The sequence below is a fragment of the Ciconia boyciana genome, chromosome 1 (genome assembly GCF_034638445.1).
Source record: "Ciconia boyciana chromosome 1, ASM3463844v1, whole genome shotgun sequence".
Lineage (NCBI taxonomy): Eukaryota > Metazoa > Chordata > Aves > Ciconiiformes > Ciconiidae > Ciconia > Ciconia boyciana.
The window spans coordinates 180,665,761-180,685,105 of NC_132934.1; positions in this window are offsets into that span (position 1 = coordinate 180,665,761).

Below are 19,345 nucleotides of genomic sequence, written 5' to 3' on the forward strand. Positions count from 1 at the left end.
CTTTCCAAACATCACCTGCAGGAAGAAGATTTAATATCCATTCTAATAATTTAACACAAAAACAGCTGTACACATTCCCCCTGACTCTCTGATGGTGATAGATTCATAAACACAGGGGGAACACACATGTGGATATTCTCTCTTAATGTAATCTCAATTTATTGGCAACGGAGAGGATGATTCAGGGATGAGCAATTGGCTTCTCCCCATCTTTTGAGAGTAGAATGTCTGAGCTCTCCAAATGTAAAAATATCTCTTCATCTGTACAGGAAATGAGAGAAAAGACTTACTGTTTCTCATCCCATTAGTGTTCTTTCTCTTACTTACATTCTATGCTGCTGTTGGATAGCAAAAGTTTAGTGGCTTTCACAGAAATAATTTCTGATATATGTCCATGTACATACATGGAGAACAACACCAATTATATAAAGAGATATCATACATGTAGATTCCTGAAAGACCTATATTTTGTTGTGTACCAGGTAGACCCTAAAGTAACCCAGACTGGATTTTGTGTTGATAAGCTTTTCTTCTTCTTAGTCAGCTGACTTTTAATACCACTTGGAGGCCATAACAAGGTCCATCACTACTTTAGACATTTTCTAAATACCTAGTAAGAAAGAGGATATAAACAGAAAGGAAAAAAAATATTCTAAATCAACGAAGGCCAGGGTAGTAATGAAGTGTGGAAGTTAATCGTTACTTCTGAGTTTGGGGCAGACTGGTTCAAATATGACAGTTTCATTCAGCCCTACTTGGAAATACTATTTAAAAAGAAAAGGGGGAAATAAAACAATGGAAATTTAAATTATTCCTAGAAACCTACAAATATTTTATTTACCAAAATTCTGCAAAACATTCGGTCTAGTTTACAGCCTAGAAGGCCCTTGTTCTTTTTGCAGTCTCTTTTTTTGTCCTGTCCTTTTGGTTTTTTTTTTCCTTAAGTTTATTTTGGAATAAATGTAAATCATAATGTTTATTCTGTTCTTCAGGAAGAGACCAGTAAGAAAGGAACACCTCTGCTTATTAAAAAATTCACATTGATAAACTATATTCAGCACTTATTCTCCTGGATATGTCATTGCCTCTTGGCTGTTTTCCCCAAAGTACTTGGAACAGATGTTCCCGTTTGAAGACCTTGCTATATGTATTTATTTGGGGGAGTTTACAATTTCAGTCAATTGGTGTCTGTGCTGTAAGAGTGGAGGCCATTTACATGAGCCTATAAATAAGGTTCAGAAGAGTCTGCAGTGGTGAATAGGCAGTATTATCTGTGTTCAGGACAAAGCATCTTCTTCTGGTCCTTGAACTTCTTTGCAAAAGATGTTTGGAGCCTGAGTGTCATAACTTGATCTAAAGAGGGGGAAAAAAAAAAGAGCTGTGATAACCCATTATTAAATATTTAAAAAGGATGTTTCATCTGTCATGAATTTAGTAACATTCTAGCTGGCTTGGTTACTCATTAAGTGATCTGCCATGCTCTGATTTGTGATATCCTTCTGAGTAATCTTATTAAGACATTTGTGCTGTACTGTTTTTGAGTAGTAATCTTAGCAATCTGCTATAAGTAGATTGGGTCCTATTCAGTGGATGAGATTTTGAGTCTAAAAATACATTTTTATTCATTAAATGACAAGAAAATCAGGGCTTATTTTCTTATCTAATCATATATCTTTTAAATTCACAGTTTCAACACTTAAATTTTAACATCTGTGCTGATAATTCTAATTTTAAACAGATGACTAATGCATCTAGTTTTATGAAGATCTGATAATTACATATTAAGACTTACCAAAAAATGAAGCTCATTTTTTATAATTATAACTCTGAGGATTGGTTGTGGGGCCTCCCTCTTGGATTCTTCACAATAGCTTAATTCCATGGTTTCCATTTGGAAATATATACATGAATAGCTTTTTCTCTGAACTCCCTATCTCAAAATTGTATTTGCTTGGAGTATGTCAAAAAATGCTTCCTTTTCAGTTAATAGGACAGTAATATATATTACTTTTTATCCATGTTATTGATTTAATAAATCTATCTTTTGTGGTTTGTTTTTGGTTTTTTTTTTTGAGCTTTTTCTCTAATTGTTTCAATATTTTATGTAGGTTTGCCTTAGCTCATCTGTTACTATTTCCCAGATGAAATGCTAATTAACCTTCCCCTAATAATCCCTTTAGAAAATTCCCATTGTGGGCACTCATGGATGGTAAAGTCTGGTTTATCATTCAACTCAATATAACTTTTTAATTTCATCCTTAATTTCGTCCACCACCAAGGGAGACTTCAAATTAAAGTTATTAAACTGTCTGTCAATTAACAGGAATGTTTGAATAATTTGTCTTGTACCCAGACTGATAGGTACATGATCTGATTAGACGATTGTTCTTCATGCTAGACCAATACATTATGTTGAAACAGCTCATTTGTATGTCAACACACTTTGAAATCTTGTCCGTGATGGGTGCATGCCCCAGTAAGTACAGTGGTATCCAGCTTCCAGTTGAGCTTCAGGGACACAGACTTCCATGCTACTTGCATTGAATGATCCTATCCATACTGTGCAACTGGTATAAAGTATAACTGCTAAGAAATTATTTGTCTCACCTGACAAATACAGCTTGTCTCAGGCCTGTCTCCACTCACTGTTTCTTGAAAACATCTGGGTGACAAATTTATGGTAAGTGCCTACTGATAATACAGTGTTTGGAAGGAAATATCAAAGGACCTGTACTTTTTCTATATAAAATGTATAAACAAATGCCAATAGGTTTTGTAATGCTCTTAAAAAATCAAAACAAATAGAAGGCCAGTCACAGGTGTTCCACACAGAGGAACATTTTTCCTTTTCTACCAAGCATGTGGGACAGGGACAGGTTTCAAAATCATAATGTGTTTTTGGTGTCACTCTTGAAAAGTTGATAACGTGGTTTCACTGTAGTGTTTCAGTGTGTTAAACTTTAACCTACTGTGTAAGGAAAAGGTTTTTAACTGACTAAAACTGCAGCAATTGTAATACATCCATTGCATAAGAGTATTTTTTTTTTTTTTAATTAGTTTTCAGCTGAAGGTTACTACCTCTTAGCTGGAAATTTATGCTTGGCAAATAATACCTGGTTGCAATGCAATTAAAATCACTCTGCATAAACAACTACTGCAATAAGGCTTTAACTTAAACTTTTTATCTTTTTTTTTTTTTTTTTTCCTGGTATCATATTCAAAGCTATAGCTGTACACTGTACTTTAGGATTCGAATTGTACAACACATCCAGAGACTTTGATTGTAAAAGCACATAAGCATCTCGGTCCTCCAGTGTCTGACAGTAGAAAAATATCCAAAAAGCAATCAAACTGCTATTTTTATGTGTGTCAGCACTCAGATTCAAATATTAAAGACAGGGAAGAGTATACTTACTCTGTATTGTCTTGTCACAGAGAGAGACAAAGTGAAATGCCAACTTCCTGTGATATATGTGAAAAAAGGTTAGTAATTGTTGTCAGAAGTTGCTTAAAAATACTTGTTAGCTGCATAGCCAGCCTTACTAACAACCTTTCAGCAGAGAAACATTTCTTTGTTCATATGCTGATCTAGTTTCCCCTGTGTCACAGAGGAATTTAGGGTGAGGTAGCCACAAGGACAGAACTCATGACATAACATTTGAAATGCATGTCTCAATCATGATGGGTTTAAGAAGGGGTAAGCAATTTCTATTCTTAAGCTTCTATTTTAGGGCATACTTGCACATTCTGTACACAACACTCTCACACCAGTGGAGGTGTCTGCCAAGGTCCTGTCTGGCTGGTTCCCCCACCACAGACAGGATACCTCTTACGACCCCCCAGTGTGCCCAGGTCCTGGCTGATGCCCTGCACCCACAGGCAATGGTTCCACTGCAGGCTTGACTTCTCCACAGTGTCAGGCCTCTGTGTACAGCTATTCCTCCCTGGGGGGGCTGCTGTTTTCACTATTTATTGTTTTCTAACTTAGGTGGTTTCCCTAAGCCAGCAATGGCCTTGTTGCTCACATCACACAGACTAATTGCTTTGACCCGTGTGTACACAGCAGCAGGTCTTGTCCCTTGAGACTCCCAGACCCCATAATTTCTCCAGCAGCTGGCCAGGACTCCCTGGTCCCTCCAATAACCAGTTCCTCCCATGGCCTCACCCTCAGAGACCCATCTGCCCACCCCTGGCTCCCAGGTCACTTTACCTACTTGCCAGCTAATCTAGTTTGCCCTTCGCTAGCACTCACACCCGCTCTTGCTCCAGTTGCTGACACCATTGACACATGGCTCTGACCCCTTGTCTGACTCCAGTTGCTGGTACTTAAACCCCCATACATACACATGCACACCAAACAGAGAGTACTTCACACAGGAAAATAGTTAGAAATGGAGTTTAATAAGAAGATAGCATGGCCTGCACTGATCAGGCACAGGTCATATCCAGACAAGTATACCCACCAGCCAACTGTTTACAGGCAACTGGCCCTTTTTATACCCTTATCCCTCCATTTCCCCATGCTTGTTCCTCCCCGAATCACCCAGATAACTTCCCCTTCCCTTCCTTTGATTCCTCCCCTACACATGTCAAAATAAGCCTTGTGCAATCCTGCAATGTGTCCCATACCCCTAGGTAGCAACACCCCCTCGACTCAAAGAGTGCTTCAGGGTTTACTGATCTTGATGGGTGTCAGACCTGGACCATGGATCTGAGGATCTCCTGGGACAGCCCTGGGAGGGGCCTGGACTGGGTGTCCCTTCCTCTGAGTCCTTAATTTTTGTTCTCGCCTGCCTTTGTGCCCCTGTGCTTCTCTTGGCTTGTGCAGATGGGTCTTTTTGATAGGCTGATGGTGCCTTTGATGGGACTGGGAGTAGCCCAACAGACTATTATTTGGGCTCCCCCTCCTGCTGTTGCTTCTCTGTACTCCTTTGTGGGTATGTAGATGAGCTTTCATCACATAACCTAACATATTTATTTGGGACAAAGGCTGCCCACGCAAACTGAGGTAAAGTTAACATAATGAAAGGTTATGAGGAATACAAGTTTCTTTTATAAACACCTTGTGAATAACCAGAAAGCTAGATGTCAGAGAGCTGTTAGTAATATGTAATCTGACTAACTATTCCCATTGGCTTTGGTTTATAAGGCACTATGTTTCAAAAAATCACTAGTATACACATTTTTTACAATTTCTACCTATATTTATACCTCAGAAATCCCCAATTATGTTGTAATTAACTGCCTTTTAAATTTTAGGGTATGTTTCTTACTATGCAGTGTGTAAAGTACAAAGGTCAGATAATTTGTCTGGGATCTGGAGGAACACAAAGAGGTAATTTGGAATGACAACATAAGCACTTAGCATGCACCTAAAATTGCACTATTGAGAGAGACAGGCCTCCCAATACAAGTGACAAAATATTCTGTGTGGAGAACAGAAATAGGTACGTGTGTTTTTGAAAGAGGTTGGAGGGAGGCAGATCCCATCTACTAAAGGCATTTACATGAAATTCTTCACAACTAAAGGTATTTACATGAAACCCTACACAGGGATCTTTTTGTTTCACTCCATCCATAGAATAATGCTTTAGAGTGGCTAAGAAGGTCCTACTTGTCCATCCCGTTGTGAAAAAGAGACAGTCTATTTTCCAAGGACTCTTATCCCTCAGATGCTCCAAGCCAAACCTTTCACTCTGATTCCTTGTGTTCTTCCATTTTCCTCATGAAGGAATTAATGGAGCAGGAAGCAATACTAAGGGAGAATATTACACCTCCTCCCTAAGGAGGAACTGAATGCAGACCATGTACCACTGTTGGATTCTTCTGTAGCTTACATTGTTGGATGACAGGAAGATCTGCCTTAGGCATCCTTCACAAGAAATGGAAGGTACATGCCTGATGTGCTCTGCCAGTTAAGAGCTAAGGAACAATGAAAAACTAGAATTAAAGAAGCAGTATCTGATACATTCACTCACTCACTTTAAACAGCATCAGCTGCAAAAGTATGTTTCTGACCATCTTTTGGAAAATAATCCTTTCCTTGCCTTGCTTTGCCTTGGAGTTGATGGTTTCCTCAGGAAGAACCAGGGGAGGGAATGAACGATTATGATGAACTGGCAGTATCCCAAGGTCCTCATGAAGATGGATACAATTTTCATAGTAGATTTTTTTCCTCCTCAGTCTTAAATCCACCTAGGAGTCTTTTCGTATGTTTTGTATCAGACTGTTTCCTTCTTGATGGCTCCCAGTTAAAGTTTGAAAATCATACAATTTGCCAACCTCAGTTGAAAAAACGGGCTATTGATTGCTAGGGGCATTGTTTGAGGGCAGCCAAGAGGTGTCAAACCTTTACTCCATATGATATTCTCAGGGCTTCAGCTACAACAGATTGGCAATAGCTACTTGATCTCTAGGGGACTGTTACAAGCTGAAAGCAACTTAGGCCAAAGCAAGAACAGACAAGTGCCAGAGACCCTGCCCTAACAGGTCAACAAAGACTGGAATCCTTTACTAGTAATGTCAAAAATCAGATACACTCGGCTATACCTTTATTTTAAACTTGAATGGGTTAACACTCTGAAAGGTGTTCCAGAAGATGCTCTGCATTGCTGTGTGTTTGTTTTTCCCCCCCCTCAGAGCTAAACTATGTGCTTTTCTGATACCAGAATGCCCCCTCTGGACATTAGGTATCAGTCTGGTGGCAGGCATTTTAATACAGAGATGCAAACCATCCTTCCATTAATAAATTTGCTAGAATACTGAATGTGAGACTTTTGCTGAGAAATCCTTAGAGAAACACAGCTGAGTGAACTTTTGGCAAGCCTGACTCAGTTGCTCTGTACTGCTCACCTCCAAACCAATTTTCCCAGTTGGAGAAACAGTCCATGTGCACCAAGATCATTCAGAGAGCAAACCAATACATGGGCAATATGGATAATTGAGGGCCAAACTTGAATATGTGCTTAAACTGAAGTAAAGAGAATAGTTTAGCCCTGGCCTGCTGGACTCTCAGACTCAGTTTCTCTTTTACTGCATGACTACCTTAGTCACTGTCATGGTTTAACCCCAACTGGCAACTAAGCACCACACAGCCGCTTGCTCACTCCCCCCTGGTGGGAAGGGGGAGAGAATCGGAAGGGTAAAAGTGAGAAAACTCATGGGTTGAGATAAAGACAGTTTAATAGGTAAAGCAAAAGCCATGTGTGCAGGCAAAGCAAAGCAAGGAATTCATTCACTACTTCCCATGGGCAGGCAGGTGCTCAGCCATCTCCAGGAAAGCAGGGCTCCATCACGCGTAATGGTTACTTGGGAAGACAAACACCATAACTCTGAATGTCCCCCCCTTCCTTCTTCTTCCCCAGCTTTATATGCTGAGCATGACACCATATGGTATGGAATAGCCCTTTGGTCAGTTGGGGTCAGCTGTCCCAACTGTGTCCCCTCCCAGCTTCTTGTGCACCTGGCAGAGCATGGGAAACTGAAAAGTCCTTGATTTAGTATAAACTCTACTTAGCAACAACTAAAACATCTCTGTATTATCAACACTATTTTCAGCACAAATCCAAACCATAGCCCCACACTAACTACTATGAAGAAAATTAACTCTATCCCAGCCAAAACCAGCACAGTCACTGAGCTATCAGATCCTTTGGGACATAAAAGGTTTGTAGGGTGCAAATTTGTTCTGATGGAGATTTCAAATATTTTATGGTTCTGTTTGCTTGCAAGTATTCTAGATAATGTGTGACCACATTATTAAGGACACTATAAACTTTTCAGCCGAGGTTCATTGCTGTTTTTCCTTGTATAGGTCTTTTAGACTAGCTTTCAGCAGCAGGGTGAACTTCAGGCAATATGCCCAATAGGCAGCACATTAATTATATGAACTGAAAAAGACCAATGCATTTGCAGACCAAAAATACATTCAGAAGGAGTTATAGCTGTGGGAAAAAATATCAATAACTTAAGGGTTGTAAATATTCTAGAACTGCAGCAGTAGTTTTAAAAGCAGGATTTCTAAAAGACAGGAAATTTAGAGTAAAAGCAACAGAGAAAGCAATAGCAATCAGGAAAAGGAACACAAATGGAGAATTAACACTGTGTAACACAAAACACTTTTCAGCAGTAACAGCTGGTGACCAAATGAAGATGGCTGGGACTGGGAATTACCTAACTCTGCCAAAAATAATTATTCCTGATTTCCCCTTTCCTTCTACCCAGCACACACAGAAAATCACATCTCCCAGATGAAATCAGTCAACCAGCTAAACAAGCCTGGTCTCTTTCTCAGTACAAATCCCCCAAATGAGCAGGCAGCCTCTAACCTTCTGTTCTTCAATTACTGACCTCTTCCCCATTTTCCCTTTTCACCCCTTTTAACAGTATCCCAGGCCTCGCATATAGCTCAATTCTTGTTGTTGCTTTTGAAAACTGCTAGAAAACTTCTTTGTCTTTTTCCTCTGGGGCTTCTGGAGTTACTCCTGAAGTGCACATAGAACAGTTATATTACATTCAGCAAACCAGGAGGTAAATCTGCTTTTAGCTGCAAAGAGCACCAAAAAGGCTGCTTGTTAACCAGCTCAGAATATTCCTTTTTTTGAGTGGAAGAGTCAGAGGTTAGAACCTACTAGCCTTTCTGTTCCTTCTCTGACTGAATTCTGATACTGAAGGAATGGACATTTTAATTTCTTTTTTCTTAGTTTTTTTTTTTTATTCTATAGTTTTCTAATAACAAAATTATGCCAATAACATAGCTCTGGTGGTAACCTTACCAGTTTTGCAGATTTTATTGGCAGAGGAATCGGAAAAGCCTTTCAAAGCTCTGCTTTTACAACAGAGAGGTTGATTGTAATGCAGATAGAACACACAATAGCTTAACCTCCTCTTAGCTGTTCTAGAGACAGTGAAAGCTCCCGTCACATGGCAAAAGTACAATCATATTCTTCCTCTAGATTTTTTCATGGAAGTGGCTGGATTAGGCCCATATCCATTGCTGTTTTCTTTCTGTTGTGAGATTGGCATTAAGAAAAAGCAGCACCTCTTTACGTCTTTACCCATTCCCCTGCACTACAAAAATGCAGAGGAGATTTCAGAGGAACTTAGAGAAGAAGCCTTCTGCAAGCATCTGCTGGAGAGAAGGGTAGTTACATTAAATGGACCAACAAGCACATTTATTTTATATGGTTTTATTTTGTGTGTTTGGAAAAGGTGCCAAATGTGAAATGGAAAACAAAGTCCTAATAGCAATGAAATATAAAAATCTGAACTAAGAAACAATGCCTAAACATGAGTGTGTGATTAACCTTATTTAAGGCAATAGGTTCCAGTTCTGGAAAAGGCAAAAGTTACTGTTTAAAAGAAAGAGGAAGGATGAGGAGGAAAACGAAGACTGTGTTGCTCATAAGCTGTGAGATGAAAGAAGATGTTTGGACGTTTGACATGAGCTGAGTGCCTGCTCCAGGTCTCCTCTATGCTGGATGTGTGCTAGTGCTAACACATTGGCAGAGACCTAGGGTAGCAGAAACTTTTGGCTAAGTAGCAGTGTTTTGGTAAGAGTAGCTAGCAAAGTGAAGAATGTCCTGTGGGCACAGCAAGCAGGCTCACTGAACAGTATGAAGCGTGGACTGCGGGATGAAGGAGAGCAGTGGCTACCTGGGTCACACGTCACAAGATTAGCTGTATTCCCAATTAGGCCTGGTTACCCAGAAAGGTTTGATATTCCTAAACTACCAGCTAGATGCTACTGCATGAGGAGGAAAACAATCTGCTGACCTGGTAATTGCATTATTAAAGAAGAGGACACTGAATATTTATAGTTATTCTTCAGAAGTAAAGTATTGTGTGTTATGTGGTTTATTTACCTTAACCGCCTGATTTCAGTGGAAGCAGTCTGCTTCTGTCTTTAAAATTGTCTCATAATTTTTTTCCTTTTTTTTTTTTAATATAGTACAGTGGGAAAAGTAAAAGTAGTGTTTCCCTCTGACTAGTCACCATCATCAGGGTTTCTATTTCTCCTGCTGTCTGCAACTGAATTTTTAATTCTGTTCAATATTTCAGTCATCTTATCATGCCTAACAGGCTGAGTAAACAGGCAACGGTTTCAATTTCCAAAATTTGATTGGATAGTGTGTTCATCTGGATGGGCGTTTGCTCAGATTAAGTCCCCTGTAAATTAAAATCTGCGCTCTACATTAAAAGCAGATATTCTTAAAGCAGATGCCCTCTTCTCAGAGGCAGCTATATGTTAAGTGAGAAACATTACATCCATGATCTTCTGTACATGAACCCAAGAATTAAAATTTTACTTGAATTTCCCATTGCAGAAAGAGATGTGCATTAGATTAGTTATTTACTTTTGCACTCTAGTCTACTTCTTGTCTTTGATCTGCAAAGCTAAGAAGTCATTATGGTTAGGTTTCTTGCACAGCTTATCTCTGTTCTAAGTATATGCACAATATAAATATTAAGCAGAAGTTCCAAAAATCTCTTATGATATCTCTGTAAATGCCACAACCAGCAGTCAGCATAGTGTGCAATATTTCTAAGCTGTAAATGCCATAAAGCTCTAAAGGTGATAACTTATTAATCATCACAGGACTCTGTGAAATAAAGAAATAAACTGTTAGACTTCACTTTTAAATATTGAAAATGAGATGAAAGGCAGATGAAATGAATGAATGAATGAACGAATTAATGAAATAATTAATGTCAAACAGGCAGAATTAGAACTCATTTCTGTAGCCTCCCTCCTTCACATTCTCTAATTTATACAAGCTGTATTTCACTTCCAGACTCCCTTATCCTGTATTTTCAGACATATTTACTGATACTTACTATTCTCCAATTGTTTTGAATTTGCCTTCATGAAAATTTTCATTTCTCTGTTTTGCAAGTTCATTTTCTCCTGGGTGTGACCAAAACATGCAAATACACGTTTTAAAATGAATCTATTAGTCTTACATTTTCTCATGTATGATTTTTCTCAAGGGTTACATTTCTCCACAATTAAAATGCATGCTTCATTGCCTTCCTCAGTTTTTAGTAATTATAAATTCTGCTGAGTATAAACTGTTGCTAAGATATGCTCACATAGCAAAAGCAGCCAAGCCTAAACATAGAAAGGTGTAGGATATTGTTCAGAACCTCACCAATAGCTCATCTGAAGATAATCATGTTTTTCTCTCTTTTGCTAAATAACTTTATTGTCAGTTGTGATTTGGTAAATTTTCCAGTCTGAGTGCATACATTTTAGAGAATTTATGCAAAAGAGCAAGTCTAAATGAAGACATTGCTGTATATAAAATATATGTTTCTTCATTGTTTAATAAATATTCAGCTTGTTATCATCACTTCAGTGGAGAGTTATGCCTAGCCTTAAATGTCTAGGTAGATTTTGTCTGATACTATCTATTAGTTTGGCAGCTTCCTGGTTCATAGCTTGCTTATTTTGCTTTGGTCTTTTGTATTAGGTTGACCTTTCCACAAGGCAGACTGGTCCACCACACGTCTTGCATCTATGAATTTGCTGAATTTGAATGTCACAGAAATGCCATTATTATTTCAATAGTATCAAGTCTTTTTAATTTCATTATACTAAACAGACAGGGTCATGTAATTGTTACTGAAATAATACGCATATTTATTTTGCCAGTGGATATATGGTATACACACTGCAAGTTTTTCAGACTTATTTGTGGTTTTAATGCTGTTATTCATAGTCTTTGTCTGCCAGCGTGAATAACACGAGTGCAAGTATTACCATGTACAAAGTGTTGCAGGACTAGATTTGAAAATAACAATGAATTTAGGTAAGAGGTTTTGTTCGTTTGCCTTTTGTTTTTACTGTTAGATGGTGCAGTTAAATCGGATTCTATTTTCTGTGAAAAACATTATGTCCATAATCACCCAGTATTCTAACATTCTGCCATATGTCATATGATGGTTATATTAATAAATTACCATAGTAATTGTATAAATTAATTTTACGCTTCCACAAAGTTAAATAATATTTGTATAACAGGAGAGTCTGTTCCAAGAAGGGCATATTGCCAGAATTACAATGGGATTTAAAAGCCTAATCATGCACTGAAAACTGCATAGTTTCTGTTAAAATGTGTGTGGCTTTTCAGCTTGAGGCAACTGCCCACAGGTTTCTGAAGGTTCAAGATCAGCTTGCTACTACAGGTCCACTGAAGAATACCAAGTAAAAGATTAGCTGGGATAATAAGGAAGGTGTTACTACTAGAAAGGAAGGCAGGTGAATGAGTTAATTTTTTAGTATGTCAGCTGACATCAAGACAAATGGGGATGATGCATTATATGTATGTATGGCACTGAAAAAAACCAATCACTGGAATGCTGTGCTTTAAAGATAAAACTAGAAAGGCACTTAGAAAACAAGAAGTTTGCTTGTGTAATGTGCTCATGGTGAAAGACAAAAGGAAATTAGCCTGTTTTGCTTATTAATCTAGATGATGCTTTTTTACCTCAGTCTAATCATGAAATGCTTCAGTCACGAGACTTTTGATATTCCTAATTGTCATTAGAAGATTTACAGATTTGTTACTTGAAAGTTAAAACCAAATAATTTAAATCAGAATAACAGTTTGACTAGAAATTATGATTAGATGGAGTAAGACTCAGACTAAAATGACCAAATTTGTTTCTTCCGATTGTGTCTAAGAAGCAAATTCTTCCAAGGTTAAGATCTGTTCAGTATCACATTCATGTATTGTCATTACTGTCAATAAGTGGGACCGTATCTGTTTACACAAGTGGAATCTGAGCAACTCGGTCAGAATTCTCCTTGGATTTAAAATGAATTCTGTGTTCTGGTATTTTCTGTTTCTGTTACTGCACAAAATTGCTACTATGACAGAACAATATCATGCTCAATTTACATGGGTAAAGTCAATAATACGCTAGGCTAAACTGATCTTTTCAATATTCGTCTGTTTTAACGGCTAAAGCACACATGCTATGCAAAGAAATGTGAGACTATAACAACAAGTTGGGGATTAGGAGACCTAAAATAACAACATGCATTTTGCTGAATACTGTGTTATTAAGCCCTAAACATTTCCCAAAGGTAATATATTGTTTTAAAAGAGTTTTTAAAGGCATTTATAAAATTCCCAGTGATAGAAATTAACTGTGAAACTGTGTTTGCATGCACTCACTTGAATAGAAAATTGTAGTAAGTTCAAAATTATTTGTCACTTTTTAAATCTGCGTGCATATCAATGATAGATAAACTATCCTATATATATGCATAAATTAAATTTATTATGTATCTTTGAATGATGTACGTATTCTATGTATTTAATCACATTCACCTTTCCAGTTATATGCAATAAATTACACATTTACTATAAATATGTGATGGAATGATGCTTGGCTTCTGTGCCAGTTATAATTTCCAGTTTCCAGGTCCAAGCTGTTATTGAATTGCGCATTGGTGGAATGGAGAATTCTTGACTTTATAACACAATTTATAAAATATGAAGTGACTTTGGGCAAAGCTGTTGTGTTTGGAAATGGTATTATCTTTGCCCATCTCGTAGCCTTATTTTTCTATTGATGTACCTTGGACTGTAGGTGATCTATTGCTATAGATACCATGTTTGCAACCCACATGCCACTGACAGCCAGAACTAACTCCATGACCTTTTTGATCTTCATAACAGCTGATCTCTCCTGAGACAATTGAATGTATTTGAAATACTTCAGTCTAACGTAAAACCCAGTATTTTTTCCTGTCCTGAGTGCATTTTATATATGTGTGTATAATTTTTAACTCCTGGAGAAATGTATTCAAATGCAAAGAGTTACTACAAACTGTCTCTGTGCCCAAGATTTTATGACACTAATTACATATCTGTAAAGTTGTCACTGATATCCTTAAAATATTATAATTGCAGCACCGACACTAGCTTCTGTTTTGGCAGTTAGCTGCCACTAAGTACTCAAATAATTTTGTAGATCTGGACTCCTGTTTCTACTCACATTTATTATCCTCAGAAATAAAGAAACATCAGACATTAATAGAAAGTGAACAAAGCAGATGAATGAACAGGGCAAGTGCTGGATTAGGCATGTGGAAGGTGATAGATTTCTTTGGGGAAGAAAACCCTTTTTTGGATTGCAGCACAATAGTCTGGAAAGAGAAAATCTCAGGAAAATGTTACATACGATCAATTTGCAGAAAGCTAAAGCAAATTATCTGACTTTAACAATGTCTCATTTCACATACCAATGCAAAGTTATTTGCAAACTGTGTGATTATTGCACTTGGGACCAGGATTTAAAGTATTCAGGAGCACAGTTCAAATTGATCTCACTATTGTCCTCAAATCTTTTCATAATTTCAGAATAAAGTGATAGAAATATGGATTAGCTTTGGAAATCTACTTCAGGCAAAAAATTAAACATGTCGAATTTCTTTAATTATACCTCTGTTTACCTATGCAAGGAAATACCTTTTATGCTGGAACAGAACTCATTTTCTGTAAGTTTTAGCAGAGGGTTACATAAAGGCTTGAAAAATATCTTTACTTCAAAAGACTTTGCAGATGAATCTTGAAAAAGATTACTGCCTTTCCAATAGTTACTTATCTCTGAGTGCACTAACCATGATGAGTTGTTGGGGTTGATTTCTTTCCTTGGGGGGTGAGGAGGGAGAGTCTGTGTTGACTTACCTACCTCATAACCTTCTTTAAGCCTAGGAAGGCTGCTAAATCTATACCATTTGCAAGGTGAGCTTTCATTTTGTCTCTCTCATTTGCAGTTTTTCAGGTATATGCTCTGCTACCTTTTTTAATATTCCGTTTGACTTTTCTTGGCAAGGACAAAGTTACAGTTGTGTCGCAGGAAACCCTTTGGGGAAAACAAAACCAACAAATCTGATGTAATCATTTAAGTTTTCTGCAGTGCAACAAACAACAAAATAACCAAGATCCTGTTTCTCATTAACACTAGGACCACCAGTTATCTTTCTTACAAAATATAAATACATAATTTACTACCTAGAGCCATTTTTACTGCCAGGATGGGCCAGAACGGGATAAAATGATTTCAGTGTATTCAAGTGCTAGAGCTCACATTTCCTGACTGGTAGTGAACAGTAAGAGCTCTATAAACATTAATGACATTCAAATAGATATAAATTACCCTGAAGCTGGTGACTGTTACTTCAAGTAAAAACAAATCAAAATCACCTATATGATGTAGGAATTTAGTAATTCAAACAATTTATGTGATTCAGGAAATATTATCCTATTTTTCTGTCCTTCCTATAAGACAAAATCAAGCCAAGTGATTTAAGCTTCTGTGTAGACAGGACTGAAAACTTCTGATCTGACCTTTCCTTTCGTGAGCTGGACGAATTCTGCCTGAGTTATTTGGAAGGAAATGGCATATAGTTATCTTCTGAAGTTGACTTATGATTATTAAAGTTTGCTCACTCTACTATGAAGTGACCTATATCTATGATTGCTTACATTTGAACCAAAATATCAACATTTTGATCATTTTTATGTGAGAAAAAAAACAAAGCAGAACAAAAACAAAACCCAAAAAACAACAATTGAAAATATTTTTAAAAGTTCGCAATGAAATCTTCCCTTTACCTGAGTCACTTGTTTTTAATGTATCTGTTTCTGTGATCTAAACATAAGATTTTGAACATTTCTGAAAACCTTTCAAAGTTATGGGAACTTCCTAGCCACCTAGGAAATACTGTGAATACACCAAGGAGCTAAGAAATGCTGATTTAAAAAAATAAATGAATACATGAGTGACTGAATAAAACAAAATCCTGTAATAAAGTTTCAGGAGACTGGCTCAAAGCTTGCTCAAGTCAATATAAAGAAGTTAGACATGCAGAAAGCTAGGCCAAAATTTGCTGACTCTTCTACTGTTCCATTTCCAATTATGTGAAATCTAATTATTATATAAAAAGCCCCATATTTTTTCTGATCAAGGACAAGTACATTACCATATTGCTGCTTTTCATGCAAAGAATGAAATACCCTCATAAGCATATGATAACATCACGAAAGGCACCAAAAATGTTGAAAAATGTAATAATATTTGAAAAGTTATCTTTTATAAGAAAAAAAGGTGTTATTATATAGTATTTTGTGTTTATTTTGAAGACTGAATGGATGCAGATTAAAATATGCTAGTATAATCATGTCCGTTACTTTGACTTAATCAATAGAATCAATATTTGTTCTAGTTTCGGTGGCAGTTGAGTCCTCACACATATTCACAGTGTTCAAATGTAGTTATAAATGACAGTTTTGTCAATTCTTTAAGCCTAAACTTTTACATTAACAACAAGTAGTTGTTTCATGAACCTTTGTAATTCTTCCTCACAGTTCTACTCTTGTCACAGGCAAGAATCAAGTGACTATATGATACACTTGTGTTAGCTGTGATTGTGAGTAAAACTATTCGTAGTGAGAAAGAATGACAGCAAAAGATGTAGCCACAAAATATTATAACAGTCCATCAAACTGACTTTGCTACTTCTGCTTGATGCTTGATATTGAATTAGTACAAGAGGATGGAGGGAAAAAGATCATCCTACAAACCTAAGTTGAACATAAAGAAAATGTTCATCTTTTCTGTAACAAAGAATTCTCTGAGAGCAGAAAAGACCCAGATCAGTGTATTGAAACAAGATGGTCTGGTATTGAGCCAAATTGATCTTCACAGGTCCTACATAAACAGTGGAGCTATTTTATTTAAGGTCTGATTCTTCAAGACAATTCTTAATTAAACATTCATTTCATTAATTTCATTAATTACACTAAAGTTTTTTTGTTGTTTTGTTTATATCTTTGGAGTCCACAAATGGCATAAACTAGTATAACAGATGCTGTGTGTTTTTGTATAAATATCTTTATATGTGGACATTATCTATATAGATATATGTATAAAGGTATTATGCATACATATATCTGCAAATATATATCTATATATTTTATTTGAATCTGCCTATTTATCTATCTATCTATCCATCTATCTATCTATCATTGAATTATTGCACAATAATTACACCAATGATTTTCCTTCTGTAATTTAAACCTTTAACAAAGAGAAAATTTATTCAAGGAATAAATGAAAGCTTTCAGAAAGTTTGAAACTTTTTTGTAAATGACCTTTCCCAAAGCAAGGCTGGTTGTTTTTTAGCCAAAAATCAACCATTTTTCTCACTTCAATTTCAAGCATTGGGAAAAAAAACACAAACAAAAACAGAAACAAAAGCAAAACAAAACAAAAAAACCTCACACAGAGATTTGAAAATACCACAGTATGATTTTGAAAGTACTTAGTATTTCTAAGCAGAAATCTTAAAATATAAGACCAATACTAATAGCAGTGACAATATTATAACTTTATCTAATTTCACCAGTCTTTCAGCTCTTCAAGGTACTGCTTCCTGAACCAATTCAAGATATAAAAAAGTATTAACAGAGTTCAGAAAACATTACTTAGTCTGATATAGCACTGCACATCCCTGTAATGAATCTAATGTTTTGAGAAAAAAATATAGAAATCTTGACATTTTATCAGTAAAGACACGTCTTTTTTGACAGGACATTCAATATGCTACTGAAAAAAAGGAACTAAAAGAAGAAAGCATAACACCCTTATCTGTATATATGAGCAGAACTCTGTATTACAATGATCAGATTTTATCATTAACTACTAAAGTTACAGTCTACTTTTTGTGTCAATCTATGACTGGATTTTATCATTCCAGACAACAGCTTCAAATATGTGATAAAAAAGTTATAGCATTCCATCCACCCCTAGTATGCTTTAAAAGCAATCTGTGTTTCCTAAAAAAACTGTGAACAACAATAGTGATGATTACTATTACATACATCCGCTCTCTAAAGAAAACACTGGGTTTAGAAGGAAAGAAAAAGTTTCATTCATTTGAAAAAAAAAAAAAAAGAAGGTATTTAATATTTGATTTGTTTCAGTTTATTGATTTTGAATTGATGCAGAGATGGATATGCTGACAATTTAATTTTGATACTCGTTACACAGTTTAACAAACTAGATTATGTTTATTCAAGTTTTACCTATTTCAAGAAAGCTGTGGAAATCTTCTAAAACCAATTCTAGAACTCTTTTGAGTTCTAGAATTCTGAGTTTGAACAGCTTTTTATTGACAAAGACAAAGATTTTAAAGATTCATACACTATGGTCATTAACCATAGGATTATTGACATTACAGGAGAGAGCTGGACAAACTTCAGTTGAAGGCTGCAAATGTTAAACTCCCAATGGTTTATTTTCATTATTCTTATTCTAGTAGACAGTAACTAGCTGAAGATTGTATACAGTCTGATGTGAGTTTGCACATGATTCTTAAAACTTATCTTCCCTGGGTCTGCAATAGGTGCTCTAATAACAGCAATAAAGCATAAATTAAACTTGAACTTTCTACTCAGCCTTTTGCATTTTTCCATAGTTATTTCTTCAGTGATCTGGCTCCTAGTTTGCAATTCCTTGTACTTCAGAGAATCCATCCAGCCCATTGGTTCCTGGAAATAACAAGATCCACTCACTTACATAATTATATTTAAAAAAAAAAAAAACAACAACACAACTTTTCTGAGCATATAATCTGATACTGATTCAGGAAACCATCTTGTATACAGAAAGTAAGACAAATTGGTAGGTTGACATTCTTTCATTTTTCCCACTTTACTGCAGAAACTTTCTTGTAGTGATCTGTGGTGCTCTGTAATGCTTTGGCATTTTTGGTTCTTCATTATTTTTGTTTTTAACTGGAGTCCATATTTATATTTCCTGTATACCTCTGATCCCAGATATACCAGAATTTACTCCAAATTACTCTGGGGGGAAAAAAGCAAACAAAAAACCAAACCATGTTAAAAAAACCCATGACTGCTGTCATCCTTTATTTTTGGCACTGTGGTAGGCTCCTGCTCACCTAGCTTTTGGCGTGGGATGCAGTTATTGAAGCACAGGTGTTCATTGTCATTTGAGATTCCTGGGGGGTGGAATCTGAGATGTCTATGAGGGACTAGCATGTATGACCTAGGATCTATGGGAGACTATGCCTCTAGAGAGGCAAGTAGAGGCCAGCTGGAATACTCTAGATCCTCTGAGATAACACTAGATATCCATATGTAAGCATCTCAATACCAAAATAGATGCCTATAAGGTAGCTGCTTACATCAGAAGCCATCCATTCTTCTTTTATAAACAATGGGAAAAAATGATGCTTTTACATCAGAATGTTCCCACCTCAGATAGCTAAACCTAATTAAAAATGTAATCCAAAAAAACATAGTCA